Source organism: Siniperca chuatsi, linkage group LG21 (assembly GCF_020085105.1).
Source record: "Siniperca chuatsi isolate FFG_IHB_CAS linkage group LG21, ASM2008510v1, whole genome shotgun sequence".
Lineage (NCBI taxonomy): Eukaryota > Metazoa > Chordata > Actinopteri > Centrarchiformes > Sinipercidae > Siniperca > Siniperca chuatsi.
Genome location: NC_058062.1, coordinates 9,613,910 through 9,635,258, shown reverse-complemented (window position 1 = coordinate 9,635,258; position 21,349 = coordinate 9,613,910).

Sequence of the window (21,349 nt, the reverse complement as noted above, 5' to 3'; positions counted from 1 at the left end):
CTGTTGCTTGTCAAGCTCCAATCTGCTTTAATCTTATTAGTCGCTCAGCTCCTCTCAGGTGCTCTCTGCAGAGAAATGTTCAAACACAAGGCATACAGTGTGACACTGCTCACATGAATGTCTCAAACTGCAAACTTTCATTGCAACTTTTTTATTATTTGCTACTGAAGATCATTCTGAAGCCACATTGGCATTCTCTGCTGTATAAAGGGCACTTTGGCAAAAAGACAACAGCCCACTGTGCTGTCATTTTACTCCTTTCATTTTACTCCTTTCATTTATAAGGCTTGTGAGGGTGCATCCATTCTTTGCAGAGGCTGTGGTGGACACAGAAGACATAGAATAGAATAGGAGGTTCTACTTTTCTTTTCCTACGTAACCATGGTGATCCTTTTCATCCTGGATGACCTTTCTATCAATAAAGTGCTGTGTTGAAGAGAACCCTGATGAGTTCATACACAGTAGTGGCTGACATTTAAAGCACAATACATTACACAACAATACAGAGCATCCAACAGTATCAGCTAGAAAGACTGCAGTATAAACTACACTGTAGAGGTAAAATAAATATTACAATAATACAAAAATGTAGATATACATGTCATCGGTTATCAAAGAAACCAATATATGGCTGAAGGGGATAGTAAACTGTAGTTACACATAAACATATACAATTGAGATGAGAGTGGAAAACTGTTGCTCTTGCTTTCCTAAGATCAGATCCACCACAGCATCCTCTCTCTGCTCTCCCACTGTCTAAACCAAAAATAAAAAGATGACTGGACTTTCTAGTCAGCTGCTAAGAAAAAAGAAACTAGCAAAGCCTATCCTGAAAGTGCAGGCAATTATAAAGCAGGGCAGAAGGTTACCTATTGTAAAAAGAAGTGTTTCACAGATCATCTTTTAATAAAGTCTGGAGCTTACAGTTTCACCAATACACAAAAAGGTATTTAATGTTAGGCATGACTAGTTAAAATGGACCTACACTTTACAGCCAACAAACTTTTCTCCTTAACAGAGAGCAGAGAAGGAAATAATGACTGCACACAGATAATGCAATCTCTATAATCAAACAAAATGAAAAATAAAGTCAGCAGACTGGAAAGATGCATTCATCTGAGAAATGTGAAAGGAACATCTATCCATTCATGTCCATATTCTACTTATTTAAAGACCTGCAACTAAATGGGCTCCACTATAAGCTGCTTTTCCACCCAAAGTACCAGGAACTTTTATCCCCAGGAACTACTTTTCAAGGAACTAAAAAGTTCCTTCAGCCCATTGTTGTGTGTGTTTCCACCACAGTCTAAAGACCTGGGAAGATTAGGCAAATTACACCCATTAGGTTACACCCATCACACAGCTGCATAACTCTATTGTTTTAACTTATTAAACACATCATCTGCAATTCAGCATAAGGACCTTTGCTTAATTTAACCTATGCACTCTCACCTGTTTTAAATACTGAGCTTACTGGTGTATAAATGGTGAAATTGAGAGCCACTACTTCCTCAGAGGGTTGTAATATTAGAATATGGTAACACAAGCATAAGCGTTATGTGTCTTTTTACATATATAGTAGTATATACTTGTTTTCAGCCACTATACACACATTTACTTCCACAACTATTTATTAATCTGCAGAAATATAAATGTGCAAAATACAGTGTTTGTGTGCTTCAGCAGGAGACATGGGTTGAGGGCTGCTGGTGGTCGCAGGAGTAAACACACTAGTCTGCAGCCTGCAGTTCACTTTACCTGTCCGTTTCATCTGAAAAACACAGTGAAAAAAAAAAAAAAAAAAAAAAAAGCATTTTGTATGATCGATTTAGCCAACCCTTGCCTTAAGGAACACCACGATTGTACACCATTAACGTTAGCAGTTGGCGTTAGCATGTAACTTTGGGTTTTGGTTAGGGTAGCAATGGCATGACAACAGTTAGCTGTTAAAGCATTTAACAAACAGCATGTGGGCCATATATGATTTACCTTCAACCGACTGGTCATCCGGTGTCTTCCACCACGGCTTCAACAGCGCAGTAGCTGAGCCGCTGCGCCAGAGAAGGCCAGCCCGTGAACCAGCAATGCATCAATCCAGACGGTCAAACCACCACTGCTCCGCCGGTCAGAGCTCGACGAATCAGAAATGTTCAGCACAGCAAGCCCCACCCTGAAAATCTCGGTACTTCTGAAAAGTACTACCTCCCGAACAGGGACCTTTTGGGGGGTAAAAAAATATCCCCAGTACTTAATTTAGACCCTGGTCCCTGCAGAGTTCCTCCAAAGGTTCCTAGTCCCTGGGGGGAAGTTCCTGCGGTGGAAACGCAGCTATAGACACAAATAGAACTAATATACATTTTTTTATCCATTTGAACTTGTCGCAGTAAAAAAACAAAAAACACTGCATTTAGTTACAACAAAAAAAATATATACATGTTATTGCCATTTTCCTACTCAGTCAAATTTCTTAAGCAATAATGTATCTTCCCTTTTAATTAATTTTCCTTGCAAATTCATATGTTGCTGAGAGAAATGCTGCTGGGAAAAAATGCAATGCTATTACCAAGGATTGCAAAAAAAAAAAAACCCTGAAGTTTTGTTTAACTTTTTCGATAAAAAAAATCTATTAGTTTGCTGCCAGCAGTATATCCTTTGCCTCCAGCACTTGAGAGGCAAACATTAGCTACGTAAGCACCAGTGAGTGCACTGTTGTGCCAACTAATGCTCAGAGCCAAGGGCCACTAAGTGTAGTGATAATAACGATAAAGATCAGGGGCATGACGAACAGCATCAAATCATTATGGGTGGCCCCATTTGAGTACTGTATCATCGCATCTGTGTCAGGATAGATCATTTCCAGTTAAGGCCTACTTGTCAATACAAACTCTTGCTGTGGAGCAACAGCACTTACGTGTCTTCTTTGCTCAAAATCATCTTGAGAGAGAAAATTGGATTGAAAATGGTGAAGGTTGTGATTCAGTGGGGCCTAAAATCACTAAGCTGGTTCACAGTGTGTAAATCTCTCAAAGCTAAGAATTACACATAGTGGAGATTTATATTAAAAAGCGTCTAGCACAACAAACTTCAGACTTGTCTGTACATCAGAGCTCTTGCTGGGTGTAAGATTGCAATAATTACTTATTGCCACCTAGCGCCTGATTTATGTTCAAATCCATTGGGACAATCCTGAGCTGGATAAAGTGAAGTCTGGACCTAAATGTGCTGCTTAAAGTTTTACATGATAATGTGATCACTGAGCTTGCAAAAAAAAAAAAAAAAAAAAAAACCTAACAAACTGCAGTGACTCAAATCTCTATATTGAAATAAATGAGCAAAGTGAATCAAGATTTACTCATGATATGTGCCTGATTTGCAAAGTTGGCAGCCAGACATGAACTTATGAACAGTATGATTTTGAAGGCATAATTTGTATATACAATCACACGAGAGCTCTTAGTGGTACAGAAAGACAGATATTCACATCCCAGATTATAAACAAGTTCAATTTATAGAAGAATGGAAGGGGACATTTACTGTCTTTGATGCAAGGAGAATATAATAATGCATGAATTTGACATCTGGAGAAAGTTGTACAGTCAAACACACATACAATACTGTAAAGCAGATTACTTTGATAGTGCAATTAAAAATTTAGACCATGCATATCCAAGTTATTGTTGCCAAGACATCAGTAATGTTTTTCTTTAACCCACAAATGCAACAAATAGTTGATAGGTAATAAATATCTATTCTTGGCAAACTCTGAAACAGCACGGTGTATTACATAAGATAGCTCTGTATTACATAGTATAAAATAGTAAAGTAAAAGTTTAGAGCTACGCCGTTTGTCATGCATGGTCAAACGGGTTACCATAACACTTGGCCGTGTGTTATGGTAATGCTTTTATGGGTATGTTTTAGGTGAATGTCTTCTAGAAGTAGGCGTGGTTTAGGCAGGCTGAAGGAAGCAGGGTCAGAACTAACGTCACACTTGGGAAGGAAGTTGCTGTGTTGCCACACACACACACACACACACACACACACACACACACACACACACAGGATAGGAAAGACTGCATTCACCCAGGTGAGTCTAGGTCACATTTTTCACGGCTAATGCAACCTGCAGGGAGAGGCACTAGGTTACAGGCTTAGATTTAAGATCACGAGCCTGGGTTAACATAGCAGCGTAACACATCTTTAGTTACATTTTTCATTGGGGTCAGCAGTGACTTAGCCAGAACATTTCCTTAATGCAAAGTTGTACAGGTCCCTATGAAAAACAAAAGAACCAACTTTAAAATTATAGTTGGCCTGAATAGTAAGTAACCAATACAGAATTTTTATTTGGAGGATGAGTAACCTACAGAAATCTCTCAGTGGGAGCAGCCTGCATTAATGCAGAGCAGAAATCCAAAAGGAACAATAGATCACGAAGCGGCATTGGCAACTTGATTTAAGTGACTATGAGCGTGCATTCTCACATGCACTTGAACTGATTGAGTGCAGGTATGGGAGCGATAGAACCGGTTTGATGGAGTGCATACAGGTGAGCCTCATAGGCTAGAACAGATATCGAGACAGCAACTCAAAGATTAAGAAGCAAACCCAGTTCCCACTTTAATCATGCAGCCATCCTCAGGAAGAAGGGTTTGTTTTGATGGAAATAATCAACTGTGTGTGCAGCTGGTCCTGAGATATTCCTCTGATTAAATTATCTTGTACATGCATAGTACATTTTCTTTCCGGCCCTTCAATCCATATCTTACAACTACTTTTATCCTGTGCCAGCAAGGGTCATAAATGGTCCCACTCTTGTTTCATATGTCTGCTAATTCACCGTTTCCTTCACTGTACCTTTCTTCATCAACTTTCTCATTAGCTGTACCCTCAGTCGTGTCTGGAACACCTCCTCTCTTCCAGATTCACAATAAACAAACTTTTCCTCAACTCCCTGACCCTTGAGGTGACACAAAAGCACTCTGAACAATGCTTTTAACATTTGTTTCCTAACATAACTTGCACATTTTACCCCACATTTTATATTCATGTCTGAACTCAAAAAGGATTGTGCTGGGGTGTGGAGATGGAATAACGGGTTACAGAGAGAGGAGGAAATTTACTCCACTTAACTTCTCAGAGAACCTTGCTCATTAATTGGCTCTTTAATTGTGTTTTGAGCTCTCATTGATTCAGCACTCGCATCCCTAATCTCATTAGGTACTGTTTTGTGAAGGACAGTAAAGTAGAATCATTCTGAGCTGCAACCATGGGTGATTCAGTTTTATAACTCTGATGTCCTGACATCGCACACCTCACTGAGGCAGTAAAGATTTACCATGAAACATTGAACTGCAGGCTCTCCTGGATCCCTCTCCTCTTTCTGTAATTACAGTAAGATGCTGATGGAGGAAAGAGATGCTGGTAGAGCTCTTGTATGCTGGTAGAGAAGAAGGGTCAGGATACTTGAATATAAACATCACAATATAGCCGCAAGCAGATATGAGTAATAAGAGTCCAATAAGTGCAATACGTCATTCTCACTTACTTTTAGAAAAACAATATTGAGAAAAATACATTTTTCTTTTCAGCACCTACAATGCTGAAAGATGTTATACGATGTGCAAAAATCCTCTATTGATATACATGACTTATATAGAATAAAGACTTAAATGACAAATTGCGTTGTTATAAACCATCCCTATTTATCAATCAAAATTTAAATCAACCCTCAAAGCTGATTTTACCATATAAACATTTTCATTGTTGCACATCTGAGGCTAAATTCAGCCAAAAGCAAGGCTTTAAAAAAAGCCTTTAAGGCTTTTAATGAAAGTGAATTATTATAGTACACTGTCAGACCAATGGTGTGCTATGTATTTTTTCACAATAGTCAATTAAGTGAGGGAACCTTTTTATTTGAAGGCCCAGCAGTAATGATAGAAGTGAGAATGTAATAAAACTCTTGACAATCAACACGGTCAGTTGGTGTTGATGAAAATGCTACAACAATGAATAAGATCTGTTTTTTTAAGAGAGAACAGTTGCAACCCTTTCAACTCACACTGCTTTCAGCCCTTCCTGCTTTAATGACTCACACCTTTTTACAAAGTAAATGCATTCGATTTGCAGAAAGAGCAAGCAAGATTCAAATGGCATTAATCACATTTCCTCCATCCCTACCACTTAAAGATTTGTCTTTTGTCCCTCCTCTTAGTGCATTTCAACCAGGACCACTTTCCCGGGAGTTAATTACACCATTTGCATACATTACGCAGTTATGTTTAAAGAAATTACTCTTTCCTGGAGGTTCCCCACCCATCCATGCAAGCACAAACAAGAGCTGAAAACGTGGAACATCAACAAAAACCTCCAATTCAGGCTGACAGTATAGGCTAACTGACCTGAAGAAAGTGATGAGTAGCATTTGCTTGGCTTAGCAAAAATGAGGTTGATCATCTGTGATGGACAATTTGCACTGACTGTATGAGATTTATTGTGAATGTAATGTGTGACAACAGTTGTCATTCCCCTTGAAGCATTTAGTTCTGGGAAAATACACTGTGTGAAAAAGAATGCGTGAGACATGAGGCATTGTCATTCCCCTTCAACTGATTTTACAACCCACTTTTGATGATGAGGACAATCAAATTATACATCTTGAGGCAGAAGACTAGACTCTACAGAATCACCTCTGCATTTGAGGTTGTTGTGTTGGTCCAGTCCAGTTATACACTGCCAGTTTAGGGAAATGCTCTGCAGACAAGGTTTGGTCTGACAGTAAATAACTAGATACCTAAATAGGTAACGTTAGCTAGTACCAAGGTCATTATCATTACGAAGGTTATTTCATTAGTCGACTAGTTCAAGCCATTAGTCGACTAGTCGTCGAACGTTTATTATATTAAAATTAATTATTTAAATATATTTTTGGGGCATCAGAAAATGGTTTGAGTTCCAGGGGTGAGGAAAAAATGTGTAAGTAACATTGTGCTACAGTAATAACGAGCCTTTATATAAATTTTCCAACGGGCCTGAAGAAAGCCACCTGTTGCTAACAGCAAAACGGTAATAATTCTGAATGTGTCGGAACAGCCAGCAAGGAGAACATTTTGTTAATTTATTTCAACAGTATAACATCACACAAGTCTCGTTGTTCAAAACACGGGAATGAATAACTTCATGCTAGCGTTGTGAACAAACACCAAGACTCCCCCGGTACTCCGAGCTTCCAGTCCGGGCAGAGTCATCTAATAGGACTGCAAAGTTAGCTAACTAGCTAATGGCAGCTAGTACAGTTAGCAGTAGTGAGCCGGTAAGTGACTTCCTGTGTTAGAAGAGAAAATGTCCGAGTTGCAACAATCCCCTGATATGTTTGTCTCGGTGACAAGGCGCAGCTCCCGAATGTAGTTTGAAGTTGTTTTTTTCAGTAACTACCCAACTACTGAAAACTTGGTCAACTAAGACTCTTCACTGAGTAATGGTTTAGTTAACTATTAGGGTGCAGCCCTAGTACAGAGTTTATACTAGGCATCTAGGCTCTGACCTTGTCACTCCCTAAGCGTACACCACACTCAGCCCATCAGAGATTGGGGAGTGATTATAATTCACGCCCCAGAGCTTACAGGTGGATACTGGGGTGGGGTTGGGGTTTGTGAAAGAAATCGATTAAACACTAGATGCAAACAATATGGGGACTTGCTTGTCAATGCATTGCTCTATGGTGCCTCCATTGGTTAAAAAAAAAAGAAAAAGCCACAGGATACCTTTAAATCTTAAAAACAAGATAAACATATCTTATTAAAGGCACCAGCACAGACCAAAAGCTATTATAAATACTATTATGAACAAATGAATCATTTGATATTTTCTCCCTTTTTTAATACGTGTTAAGTACTGCTTAACCTGCTTAAATAGAGAAGTCTCCCAGACTGGGACTACAACTACAATGTAACTCACACACATATGACGGATTTAAATAAATGCTGTTGGAAGACCAACTTGAATAGGAAGTATTTATAATCCTTTTTACTTTATCTAAAATTCTCAATGATGTCTGGCTTGTTTGTATTTGTCACAGATGCCAGGCTAATATTTAACCTTAGTAGAACATGATGGATGTGTTTATAAAAAGAGTTTGTTTTCAGGCAGGGTGTAGGTATATGAAACTGAACACTCCCAGCATTAGAAATGCAGGGCAGATCATGAGCAGCAATGGAATATAAGCAACTTCAAATGCAGCACTCTAAATTAGAAAGTTCAGGCAAGAGAAGTGAGGGGTTGTGAGGGAGACAGATAGAGTGACAGACAAGGTTAGGTGAGAAGACTGTCAGATCACAGGCCTTCTCTACTGTATGTCAGTGAGACAAGATGCTGTTCTCTCCCCCAGAAGATCAAAAGAGATTATGGAGGCTCTCAGAAGAGCTCTCTCTCTCTCTCTCTCTCTCTCTCTCTCTCTCTCTCTCTCTCTCTCTCTCTCTCTCTCTCTCTCTCTCTCTCTCTCTCTCTCTCTCTCTCTCTCTCTCTCTCTCTCTCTCTCTCTCTCTCTCTCTCTCTCTCTCTCTCTCTCTCTCTCTCTCTCTCTCTCTCTCTCTCTCTCTCTCTCTCTCTCTCTCTCTCTCTCTCTCTCTGATCAGATTAATTATTTCAAAAGAGAAAAAAGCGCTCTTTCAGAAAATACCAGGTGACAGTGATCATGGGAATGGCAAAAGGAGGGAGCCCATATTACAGACCTTAAGTGCTATGTGACTAAAAAACAGAACTAATAGCACCAAGATCAAAAGGGCCAAATCTCCAAGGACACCACTGCACAGGTTTGGTACTGTGGATATTTTTATCTTGCATCAAAACTGACATACAGTATTTGATATATCACAATTTAACATACACAAGGTGTAGACTACAGCTGCCCTACATGGCAACTGTGAACACATTCACATACTGTATTACCAACTGTTAACAGAGCCTGCTGTGGCTAATTCACATCTGCCGCACCAGATGATTACAGATGACTTCACATTAGATCAGCCCATTTGATTCAACATCAAAGTAACACAATAATTACACACAGGCACACAATAAAACAATACAGTATAGCCATAAAACGTAACACATCCTGGACTACATTATATGCATTATTGTCGGGTGATAATGTGTGCCTACAAAGCACGGGCCCACATGCGCACACATTTACAGGAAAACTAGCACAGTGAATTTGAAAGCATTTAAAGCTTAAACTAGAATTACCGCCCTGCAGTTATATGCCTCCACCAACCAGTCAAGTTGCAGTTTACATCCATGTCTGTCCAGACTCATAATATATGTAGTGAATACTTGGAAGGAAATTAATAAAAAAAAAGGTATAGTGTATTTTTTGGCTAAAAGGAAGTTATCACTATACTGATGATACATATATGATTCCAGTGAATATACACTGTTGAACTAATTAATGAAGGATTATCATAGATGTATTGGCTAAACAGGTACACATGTACTAGAGTTCATACTGTTTAAAATCACAAACAATAAAATGCTGTTAAATTTGAAAAATGTGCACTTTTAATTTCCATCACACATCAAAAATTAGCTCCCTGCGGCTCAAGATTAAGTACAGTCTATAAACTATAATGGACCTACAGTTATTATATAAATTTTGTCTTGTGCATATCTTCCTAGGTAAGGATATGCAATTTCTGTTCCTTGTAAATTTATTCAGTACTGCTGAATGTCTTATATGTTACATCTGCTTCGGTAGCTGTTGTTTATGCAGTATGCATCTTCTTGTTTGTAACATTATTGGTGCTCTGCTCAAAATAGAGATGTGGGCAGGAGTTTGATAAAAAAAAATTATCTCATATCATCAGTGTAGTAGTAGAAGTGTTGTTAATAAAATTCATGGTAAATTAATAATAACTTTTTGCGATCTGCAAACTTGAATTGATATTACTTTTACGGTGGCTCAGGTATCTTTTGAGGCAGCTACAAATACTGTATCTCACTCTCTCACTTATTCCCTCTCTCTTTCTCTCTGCCTACAGTGTGTGCTGCATTTGAGACGAGATGCGAGTTCACATTGCTCCTATAAAGCTGTTGTATAATTCATGCCTATAGAATATATATTCTGCTTTAAACGTCGCATAAATCTTCATCATGCCCACACATTCATAAAATGATTTCACCATACCTCACACATGCATTAAAACATATTGAGGGCTGACATTTAATAAGAGTTTAGGTATTAATTTATGTGGGAAAGCACAAAAGCCTCAAAGTGAAATCACTGAAGAAAGAAATCTATGAGGGTGGATTTGTATTGGTGTGATTATTTTTCTTCAACTTGCATTAGGAAGAAAAATCTCACTACTAGTTTTGGGTGAGCAGGGACATACCTTTAAAATAAATATGCAGAACCATTGGGAAGTTTCCACCAGGTATGCTGCCTTTTCTTGCCTCTACTGCGAAGCGACAGGGCCCCACACCTGTCACCTCCAGAGCAAGTAAAGGTAATTAAAAACAGTCGCCTCAGCCCCAACCGTCCATAAACATTGCAGGCTGCATGCACCATGCTACATTAATATGCAAATTGGAGCTGGGCTGTGATCACAGCGCTTTACTGATCCAGTTATTAAATTAATTTCCCCAAAACAAGCGGCGGGAGCTGCTGAGGTAGTCAATGGGTTTTCCCTTTATCTGCGCATATTAATGAGCCTTTATCAATTTTGCATTCATCACAGCAAGGAGATGGAGGGGATGGTGCACGCTGGCACCGCCACCCCTGTTGCAGGCCACCCTGCTCTGCAGTCACAGCCATTCACAGGGTTGTCCATCACCAGAGCAATCGTGGGACACAGAGGGACCAGAGGGATCATCTTGCTACCCTCCCCTCACAAGCCCAATCTCATCTGTCTAGTGCTCCATGCACAGCTATGCACTGGGATGCCATGATCAAGTTGTTGCAGTGACAGCAACAGGTGATGTCACACAGAAGCCAAAATGCTGCAGTCTCTGAGGAGCAGTACTGCCAAACCACTGAACTCGCTGGTAAGAGTAGCAGACTGCAATTCAGCGTGAATTACACACACACACACACTCACACACACGCACACAGTTTAGGTTATCATCAACAACACAGTATGTGAATGGACACTGACACATACAAGAAGAAAATAAGTCCCACTGTTAGGGCAGTGACACTTTGCAAAAGAAAATGAAAATGACAGGGTACTGTTATATTTTGTTGTTTTTACTGATGGACACACACAGACACTGGCCTACCATCAAACCAACTTTCCACAATATGAAAACAACTGACTTCCAACGGGCAAATCAACAAAGAGGAGAGCAGGTGAAATGAGAGTTTCTTCCAGGGTGCTGTGTGGGAACGATTCAATTCTTTGTTTTCCTTGCCTTCTTTTATTTATATCTGAAGTGACCTTGGGCAAAGACTAGAGTAGGGCGACATTAGCAAACCAGCAAGCATTGTTATAGCAATTACTAGGAAACTACAGGGCCACAGGGAGCAATTATGTGCTTTGTGTTTACACTCCTGCATATGAGAGCGATGGGGGGAAAAATGACGAAGACCAGACATCGAAAAAATTTGGCTCTAGGCAAGTATGAGAAAGTGACGTGAGTGCAGGATTAGGAGAGGAGACAGAAAAGAGCAGGGTGGAATATCAGCAGAGGCAGCAGATGAGGGGGTCGGCATGTTTGTGAGAGGATAAAAAGGGAGAAGGAAAGAAGAGGAATTTCAATGGCAGAGAAGTGAACTTGTAAGTGTAACTGAGTGAACACTAGTGAGGAAAAGTGGAGGAACAAAATAGCCAATAGCTCTTCTCCAGAGAGCATGCATTTTCTGCCACGGTGATAACTTGGATTGCTAATACAGCATCTCGATCCTCTGAGGCATAATTTCAAATGGCTCTGTGTGCCCACTGTAGCTGCTCACACGCCAGATGTGAGTGATGACGAACTGGCCTGGAAACACGACCAGGCTGAGTCTGGGGCTTGGCTGATAAGAGTGAGGTGGAGGAGGTCACTGAGCTCACTGTATTGAGACATAACCGCCGGTCAATTCAATTTCCTTAAGGACACAGGAGTCCAAACCGCAATCAGAACATTTCATATCACAGCCAGGCTCCTCTTGCCCTTTTCCCAATCTCATCGGAGGAGAAAGGTAGACGAATGAGTGAGAGAAAGCATGAAAAAAAAAAAGAGAGGGAGAATGTCAGATGATAGTTGTCGGCGGGGGTGGGAACTTTGGAGGTTACTGCAATGGCCCAGAAAATCTTAATTTCCTGGCTGTTATTGTAACCAGTGATTAAGCTACAGCTGATCTCAAGAGGGAACGAGGGGAGGAACATCAGTGAACACATTCACAAACAGATTCAGCAAAGCTTTAGCGCTCAGACAAACAGGCTAACACTGTCGGGATGTCGGGTTCTGTAAAAGAGAAGAATCAGCCTCTCCCCAACGCTTTAATTATTCATGTCAGTGTGTGCTTGACTTTCAGAAGAGAGTAGGAGCAGTACACATACAGGCCACCCAGTGGATCAAACACTATGCCGACTGCAACAGGAACCAGCGACAAAGATGCCAAACCACCCTCTGATGCAGAGAAAGAAAGAGTGGAGGATGAATGGGAAGAGCTGAGGGAAGGACAAAGTATACAAAGCAGCAATCTAAAATTGACTGGAGACTAGGACGACTGTGGACAACCATGGTCCTGAAACTAAATAAAAGATTTAAAGTTTGCATCCTCTTAGACTACTTACGCCTACTTAGAGCAAACATAGTCAAGATGTGGCCTTGTTTTGCAACTCCTAATTTTAGACTAACTTCACTTGAATTCTTAATGCAGGCAAATGGTCATACAAAGTTCAAACCTTTTGTGCTGCTCATTCGATCCCTCTAATGATCCTTCAGATGGGATTACTATTATGGCTGCTATGACTCAATTAAGCCAAAGCTTTAGCAGCAGTGGTGCAAAATGAGAGTAACATGATTAAACTGATGAAAACCTCAGTTTTTCAGACTATGGTTTCACAGACGTTGACTGAACAAACAATGGCGGTCCAGATCTTCCCGAATGGACCTACTGACGCTCTGTGGATCCATCACATTTCACCAAAGAGGTAAAGAATCTGGTCTAGCTTTTAAATGTCTCCTCTGGATGACATTGAAATGATGTGACAAAGTTGGTATTTGTTGGACAGATACATTTTTTTGGACAAGGAAAATTAGTGAAGTGGGGAGATTTCTTTTCACTGCCTCAGTTAATTTTTATGTGTGTGCCTATGTGAGCATTTTATAATGTGTCTTCATGTACATACAGAAGGCCCACTGTGTGTTTTTGTTTGTTTTCTTTGGCTATATTCGTGGTGTGTGAGGCACAGTTGGATCAAAATGAATCCATTTAGTTACTGTAGTGCACACTAAATATTAAAAGATTTTTATCAACTATCCACCTGATAAATATTGCAATGACAGTCATCAACTTTATTGCTGAGAACAGAAGAATTTCAGTGAAAACACAAATAAACTGGAGACCCTGAACGGATGCTCCCCTGGTAATTTGTCATTTCATAAATCATGCAGCTAAGGCTACTTCAGTGGTTGGGAAAAGTAAACACCTCCTTTGTTGCAGCAGCAAATCCATCAGTACTGAAAATGCAAAGCTAGAGATGAGAGGGGATGAAGAGGTTGTGATGAGCAGCTGAGAAAAAGAAGAGCCACTGATGAAATGATTAGAGTATTTAGAAGTAGAGAAAGGCAAGATATGGGCTCATAATCAAAAACCATGGAACCAAATGCAATCATACAGTATGTCTGCTTATTTACAATGATTCAAAAACTCAGCCCCTAGTGGTAGAAATCTGCAAGGACATGCATCTGAACAATTTGTTTCCCTCCATCAGTGGTTTCACATTCTGTGTCCTCTCTATCTCAAGCACACATTTTTCTGGTCAAATTGTTATGCAACATCAATGTCAGGGAAATGTCAGGAAAGGGCAGAGGTAAGCTCAAGGCCAGCAGTTTCTATAGAGATGCTTTCATAGATAATGTGGCAAAGATGACAGGTGCAAAACACACAAGGGTCAAAGTTTGGCTTTTGTTATATTTCCCATTGACCTACAGTTGTTCCACTCACCAATAACACTACTCTGAAGTCTGTAGGACACCAAATGATTATGATTATTCAGCGCAGTGTGTTCCTAGTTCTTGCTAGAGGAAAAAAAAAAAAAAAAAAAAAAAAACAGCCAACAAACTCTAACAGCGTCACTCAGAAGAGAATCTCTGGAGCTTTATTACCAGACTTCAACAGCAACAACTCAACCATGTGGAAGCAAACATGCTGTACAGGTTTTTCTCATCTGCCTCCCTTGCACCCCATACCTCCACCTCTGCCTGCGCTCCTTGTCATCTTCTTCTCTCCCATAAATGTGACTCCCAACACCCTACTTCACCCCTGCTTGGCCAGCCCTCTGATTGACTGCCTTCTTCTTGACTGCTCTCTAATGTTGTCGGCAATGCAGCAACCCTTCTGTGGGTCACTGCTTTGAAGCTGAATTTGTATCTCCCTGCCTGACAGAAGGAGAAAGAAGGCCAAAATGGGAAGTAGAGAAAAAAATTTAGCTCTTTCATGCCCAACAGGAGAGGAGGATAGAGAGACAGAGGGAACATGGGGGCAGAGGAGGGGGAGAGAAGTCGTGAGTCTCACAGAAGACCTGCCATTCTGAGGTCTTTACAAAGAGAGAAGAAAGACAGCCAGTAGGAGAATACTCATACACAACCACAGCGGGTTCCCCACTCTTTTACAACCTTCCATCGCATTAAACGCAGTACCTGACAGCAGCTGGCTCCACAGCAGGAAGCAGTGCAGAGGAGCACACAGCACATGTTTTCTGTGCATGTCTTGCATGTGCACATCCATGCATGAAAAAGGGGTTACAGCTGCTGACGTATGATGTATAATTAAAATGCTGACATAATAATAAGACATAATTTGCATTAAGTTTTGTTTGACGTCATTTTAAACTGACACGCTAGTTCCTCTTGTGAATGCTTGTTTGTGTGTGCCCATGTTAAGAAAATCACGAGAGGAGTGAGAACTATCAAACTTTTATATGTGCCCTTTATGTATATGGGGGGGATGTATCACATCCATATGGGAGAGGAAATACAAGCAAACATCTGAGTGACGTGGAAAGTGAAATATGAATAGGGAGTTCTCATGATGAGTGAGAGATTCAGGTCATCCAGCATCCTGATCTTTGTTACAGATGGAGGAGGTCGTTCCAAAGGCTGACACTTCATAAAGTGAAGCTAGCTATTTAATCACCACTCTGTCTCCCACACATATTTAAAAAGGGGTGACATTATTGGGACATCATTGAAAACAAAGACCTTCTTGAATAATCCCATAAAGCACAATGAGGTGTTTTTGATCTCTGAATTTGATCATTAATGGAGGAGAGTTGCTAACAGATTGCATGCTGTTACAATTTAAATTCTATTTCCATAACTCAGAAAACTGGACAGCATATGGACTAGGCCAGTAATGTGGGTGTGGCCGTGAATTACTCACTAACTTTCAGAGTCACAGCAAAGAACACATTTTGTACCAGAAGGACAGTAAAAAGGTTGGACTGAATGAGCCGTTACCATTTGATTTTTGCAGTAATTATTTAATTTATGTTTCCCACACAGTCCTGAAAACTGCACTCACATAACAGAGACTCACCACACCATCAAACAGACACTACATGAGTGCACCACTGCAAAGTCCTCTAAATCTCGAAATATAGACTGTGCTTTTGATTAACATGGCCTCTTTAAATAGGTTTTGTCCTACTTTCTGTACATATAATTTAGTGTTTCTTATATAAGTAAGTATGCAGGAATACACACATCCAGATTAAGCAGGGTCCAGAGAAACAGAGAAATAGATAGCAGGTGCTACTGTAGATGTGATTTGTGCATCTGTGCCTCATAAGACTCCACTGATTTAAGTAACCTTCCAGCTGTCCCGTTTCCCCCACGCACATCAAGTCAGTCCAAACATTGTGCATGGATGCATGGCAATACAACACATCTTTTTCAGAGACATTATATGACATTGGTATGATAATCTCACTTATAATTTGCCTACAATTTTTCATTATATTTTTTTCTGTCAATCTGAAATAGTTTGCAAGTGAAACAGATCAAAAAGAAAAAGAGAAAAGTAATTAGCTAGTAATTAGAAACAACAAGTACAAGGTCATACCACTACAAAACACTCAGGTGAATTTTAATTAAATATAGACGTGAATAGATGAAATTGACCTTGGAAATTTTTGTGTGATACTTTATGCAATCGGAATGAATACAAAGGCTCTTCACACCTACACGATTGTTCCTCACTTTGGCCATAAAACCAGACCATACATGGATAACATAAAAATAAAGGTGGCTTGTCTCTGCAAGTTCAGAGTGAGAACTATATGGGATATCCTTGGCAATGAAGCAGAGCAAAGCACCACTGATTTAGTTTTCAAGGTATACTGTTAAAAATAAAAACCAGACACCTATATCTATAATTGGACTCTGTATCCATTTCTCTCTCAGTTCTACAGCACTGGACTGCCAGACTCTCACTGAAGCAATGTGTGCCAGCATCAGCTGTGATGTCAACAGGGAATAGGGAGATAATGAAGCAGAAATACACCTGAATGTTCAAACAAAAACCTTCGGCAACTAATATGGATATGTGATGTTAAACTTTCATTATATCTCATCTTAACTTTTAGAATGTTTGTTTCAAAAGCAACTACAAGATGATTTGGCAGTCACATATTGTTTTCTGTCGAGCCACTGAAGCTCATTTGAATTTCAATTTGGCGTGGAGGAAGGCAATAGGAAGAAAGAGAGGGAGAAATGTAAGGTAGCGAAGGGCAAGGCAGCAACAAGTCCAATCACTCATAGATGAGAGTCATTTGTCTCAGTCTGAGGGGCACTCATTCAATTATTCTATAACTGTTTGCTTTGAACCAGAGTAAGTATCGATTCATTTCTCTTCACACCACATCAAGAGGGCAGACTAGGACAATGAATAAAATGTTCCCCCAAAAGCCTCTGCAAGAAAAAAAAAAAAAAATGTATATACTGTACCAATCCTCATAATACAAGACTAAACAGCTAACAGTGTAGCATCTCCTATGCACTCTGTCGCAACTATTTACTATAATACTTTTGCTGAAAGCCTAGGCAAATTTACTGTTTTACATTGCGCTAAAATCCAACTGGTTTTATACAAAAGTAAGCAACCAAGAAAGACACACTGGCAAGATTTTATCAAAGCCCAAATACAGTTCAGATTGTGTCAAGAGAGCCAAGATTGCATCACTGACCCTGTCGCACTTAAATGACAGCATGTGACAAGTGGTCACGTCGAAAAGGCACCAACCAAGCCATTTTGGACTTTACACAGGAGCCGTCAAAGTTATTCAAACCCTGAAAAATCTGCTTCTGTCCTTTTAGTCAGTAGTGAACATAATGTGAACAAATATCAGGTAAACACAGGATGAAAAAACAACAAAAAGGATTTGGGCTCCCTAGAGCTGGCAAAGCTCTGCTGCAACAAGGTTTGTCCTAGAGGATGAGGAGAAAAGGGAGGGTTTATTTATTTCTCTACAGTGAGTCATGCCATTATGAATGCTGGCGACAGAAACAACAATGAAAATATGCAAATTCTAATGTGTGTGTTGCAAGTGTGAGCAAGGGGAGTTTGTATATGTATGCATGAATTACACCTATTTGTGTGTGTGTGTGTGTGCGTGTCTGTGTGCATTTGTTAGCAGGTAAGGTGTGCATATATGTGCATGAGTGGGGAGGAAGGGAGAGAGGGATGAGAGGAGAGGGAGAAAGTGAGTGCCAGCAGAAAATAACTGCTGTAAATTGTTAACAGTGAGAGCCAGCTAAATTGCTGACTCATGTATGCCACCCAGTTACACCCCAGGAATGCCTTGCAACCCCACTGTGATTGAGCTGCTGTTATTTTGAGGATTTTTAATGTTCTCATTCATAAAGCAACTATCGCAGGTACAGGGACCAAAATGTTGCCCTGTAAAGTCAATTTTTTTTACAATTTTAAAGAAAGTGGTTGTTCATATTGACCTGTTATGTTTCCCCTGAATGCTTTCTTGAGTTTGCGTCCTTGCCTTATTTCCAAAATGTTTCCACCGGTTCCCATCTGTAGAAAATATAACAAGTCTAACAAAGACCTCCTTGACTCACATAAAAAGCCATTAATTTAGAGACCAGTGCTGGAATGTGACAGAATTCTTTTTATTTTTTGCAAGAAAGGAAGGATTGAGATATTCTCTACAGAGAAAATTTGAACAGCAGAATAAATGATTGTTCGGACCTGCAGGGAATGCATGCATTTCAGGTTTCCTTCCATAATGGTACTATAACTGCAGGGGGAACGAGACTGTGTATGCATGTAAATAAATATATAAATTGCTACCATGTTTGAAATTGTAAATAGCACGTCAAAAATATAAATTAGCAACAGCTCCTAGCAACACACAAGTGGTTTTTGGAAGAGAACATGAAGTAAAAATTAAGCGTTATTAAAATAATAGATTGTATCGAGGCATAGCAAAACTATTTCAAAGTTTAGGGTTGACTGGATAAAAAAAATGGATATAATATGGAACCACTTTGGTCCAGGCGATATATACACAATAACCCAAAGCACAAACTCTGGGTTGGAGTAAATTGCCACCCTAACAGCACTGCATTATAAGTCAGGCTGTAAAATTGGGCGACAGTCTCTACATATTGTCAGTGCAGCCAGATAACAGAGCTGAGTGCAGCCACCTAAGATGGAGAGGAATGTAATCTGTTGAATGAGACAAATCTTTAAAATAAAACTCATTTCTTTTCCCTTGGCATTGTGCTTTGTCTGCAAAAATGAGAATTTGCAGTGACTTCTCAGACACTCAGGGCCACTGGTGAACGAAAGGAGTTATTATTCACAGCACAATAGTCCAAACACACACACACACACGCACACACAGACGGATACACACATGTGCTAGCTCAGAGGTACCTTTGCTGCACTCTCATCCATTGCTATTCAGAGTCTCCTCCCGCTTGGTCCTTTATGACTCCCTGAGCAGCTCTTGGGCTGTGTGGATTCAAGAGGTACAAGTCTGCTTAACAGCCCCTGCATATTCAGAAGACCCATAATAAAGGAGGGATAAGAGCAGTGGGTGGGCAAATCGGACATCAACACCTCCACTCCACTAAGTAACTCCTGAACTACAGACACAGTGAGAGCTGGGGGAAAACCAACACAAAAAGAAGATCCAAATTAGGTCTTATAGTTGAAAGCCTGTGATCAGAGGGACACTGGCCAAAAACCTGCTGTTCAGAGTGTCTGTTAACTGAGTCACATTAAAAATAAAAAAGGCACCACCAGCATTTTTACATGTTTTTTCTCCATTTGCTACAAATATACTGTACTTTACTGCTGGCCATTCTCCAAGGCACATCATACTTTTTCAGATATTTCTGTAGGTTTTATTTTCCTTCCAGGGAGCCAATCCAAATTGTGATGTCAAAATGAACTGCAGAGACACAAAACTTGCTTGAGATAAGTAATTGATTTTAACCACCGGCTTGTCTTCATTTATTGTATCAAAGTTACATTATCATTGTATGACAACGCATTTTAAAGCACAGACTGATTTGAAGTCTGCACATAATATCATGCAATGTAGGCTTTATCTTAACCCATCAGTATGTTATATTACATTGAATTTGACTGAATTACAGTAAGACAACAATATTTAAAACGATGCACTTCATTTCTCTGATACATTTACAGACAGTGGTATCATATTTAGGCCTACAGATAAATGACTCAGTAATCACCAGTCATTCTAATGCCTAACGCCTATTACAACTATTTAACTTGAATATTACTTATATTTCTAGACATTAACATATAATTTCAGTTTCTGAAAATTGTTATGATCAACCTTAAATCCTTTAAAGAAAAAGGCTTCTATGGTTTCTATATTTGAACCAGGAAATTGTGCTTTTTGCACTCTTTCTTGAATGCACATCCTGTCAGTGCATCTCCTATTTAATAGAAGATTGGCACAATAACAGAGTATGAAAAGGGCAAGTACATTCACAAAATTGCTAACAACTTCCTCAAATAAAAAAATAAAATAACATATGCTATATTCAATCTAAGAAAAAGGTGTGTGTGGGTGTTCATTTGGAGACTAGATGAGAATAATAGAAGAAAATATGGACTTTGAAAGAAGAGAACAACAGGAATTTTGATCACCAACCCATATGATCTGACTCATGCATTATGAATGATGTAGAGGAGGGCGACTGGCACTCTAAACCATCTGCAAAAGCAGTTAAGGAACTCAAGGCATGAAGAGATGAATTTGCATATAGGTTTATGGATTAATTTATGTGATAATCAGGAGTTACTTTCAGCAGAGGGTTGTTTAATTAATGTCGAGAGGTTTTTCAGATGAACTACAATAATTCACATAATTTCAATTGGACCATTTAGACAGCAGTCCCAGCCCCCAGGGCTTCAGGGCCCCCCTTCTTACTAAACTCAACATTAGCTTGTATGTTTGAGCACAGACAAGAGCAGCATCACCACGGAAACCACAGTCAGCTGGGAGGGAAAAGTATTACCATGGGAGCAGAAAACTAAATAATTATGCAAAAGAGCAGTCGACTAAATATATAAGAAATTGCAGAAAGCAAAGCTTTGATGAGACCCAAGTTCTAGGCATGTTTTTGAGTATTTTAGTCATTGTGAAGATTTTTTTTCTTTACTACTATTTAATATTATTACTTCGTCACATACAAATAGTCTGGGAAAAAATTATGTATGTAGTGAGGAAGACAAATAATAACTGGAAGGTGTGTATGTGTGTGTATATAACTGTGTGTGTTTGTGTATGTGAGATAATACAGAGCATGAGAGAGAAAAATGTCCCACCCTGTTTGTCAAAACATGATGGACCTCATTGGAAACACAAACTGACAGGCGTGTTTAATTTCCTTGCAATAACTGAAAATTGAACATAGTGAATAAACACCGACATAGCGTTTCATCAACAGTAAGTGCTTATGATGAACCATCAAAGAGCCTACAGCAAAAACATTAGCCTATATTGTATGCAGTTGGGAAAAAACTTGCAACTACTGAATATACTTAAATTTATAGATTACATTACACCAAATTATTGCAAATATGCAGGGATGGATAAAGTACTAGAATATTATACTCAAGTAAAAGTACTGTGATAATGTATGATAC